This window comes from Propithecus coquereli, unplaced genomic scaffold (assembly GCF_000956105.1).
Source record: "Propithecus coquereli isolate 6110/MARCELLA unplaced genomic scaffold, Pcoq_1.0 Scaffold15, whole genome shotgun sequence".
Classification (NCBI taxonomy): Eukaryota; Metazoa; Chordata; class Mammalia; order Primates; family Indriidae; genus Propithecus; species Propithecus coquereli.
The window spans coordinates 1,272,622-1,274,207 of NW_012139413.1; the positions used below are offsets into that span (position 1 = coordinate 1,272,622).

Genomic DNA, 1,586 nt, shown 5'->3' on the forward strand with positions numbered 1-1,586 from the left:
CATTTATATTATGTTATACATTCACAATATATAACCATACCTAATATATAGCCATATATTTCTTAGTCTACATATAAAAATTAAGGTAAGCATAAACCCAATGGTTGTTTTTTTTTTCTTTTTGGCTAAAATATTTAGCAAGCATAACTTTCCATGACAGTACATTTATGTAAAAAGATTCTAGTATAAGTTTATTCTCAAGAACAGGTAGTCAATGAATACCTAAAAAATAGAGCCAAGTTTTTTAAATATATGTGGATTGACTTTTACACACTTAATATGTAAACAATGTATCTTAACTTCAGAGAACAATTTACTTTTTAACTAAATATAAATTGCTGTCTAAATCAGGCCTAAACCTGTAAAATATTTAGGTTGTGATTACCTTTATCTGGTGACCTTTTATCATTAATTTAGTATTTTTACTTGTATTTTATAAGGAATTCCTTTTGATAATATGAGAAATTCAGTACAGTGTAATGCTTCCCTTATTAAATCCATGAGTTAAGTGCAGCGTGTCCAAATGCTGCAATTCTGTGATGATGTAGAGTTATTTAGGAATATTTTAACAGGGTTCTAAAAGAATGCTTAATAAGTATCATGTATTCTAATTCAATCATATTCACGAGAAAATGTGGCCTCCGGGTCCTGTCCACTGAGAAATTGAATGTGACAGCAGAAGAAAATTAAATTTGCATTTTCTAAGGGATACTCTCCCATTATGAAATAGTTTAGCTCTCTCGCTTATATTAATGCCTGTTACTAAACTAGGCACAGCTAATTACCATGTATCCATTTTCTAGGAGTTCCATGAACTCTCCCTCTGCATAGATAGAGAGGCTGAATAGCTAGATATGGTAAATTTGCTCTCTGTTTATAAGAGATTGACTGTTTTCAAACATTTATCTGTTATAGTCATGAGAGGGAAGCTATCCATCCTCCATTTTACAGCATTAGTATCCACTAAGTGTTTGATAAAGGTAAAGATTTATGTGACCCAGTTTTAGCAAAGGTAAAAATGTTTCTAACAGTTATGTTCTAGGTTTACTCAAGTGTCAGTCTTTAATGGTTTATATAATTTTATTCATAGATAGATATTACTCTGAAAATTCAACTTTGCATTTCTGTAATTGGTCCACATTCTTGTCCTTCTTAACAGGTACTTCTACTTTGAATTATACTAGAAGTTATACAAAACAGCTTTATAATACTATCCTTAAGAGGCAGAGAGTATGGTGGGGGATAGGGGGTGTAGAGAAAGTAATTACTTTAGTATTTTTGCAAATTTTCTCCCAAATGATACATCCTACATCCTACACAAATTCGATGCTAAATTAAAATTATATTTTTGTCCAAAATACAAGAATCTATTCAAGAGAGAGTAAGATTGCTAAACATTTGTACCCCTGTAATATGCTGAAATAAAAAAAAAATTAAAAAAAAGATTGCTATATCGATGTGGTATCACCAAATCCGATGAAATACCACAAGATTTGTGCACAGTTGTACATCTCTAAAATTTAAATAGAATTGCCAGATCTTCCTATATATCCATGTTAGTAAAAATAGTTTGTCTAATATATAAA

General features: G+C 30.2%; 1 protein-coding gene across 1 annotated transcript in view; it reads left to right on the top strand.

The window, feature by feature from the left end:
• The window catches only part of SERPINI1 (serpin peptidase inhibitor, clade I (neuroserpin), member 1), an 80,954-nt gene that overhangs the window by 59,485 nt on the left and 19,883 nt on the right, over positions 1-1,586 (top strand). The window lies entirely within an intron of this gene.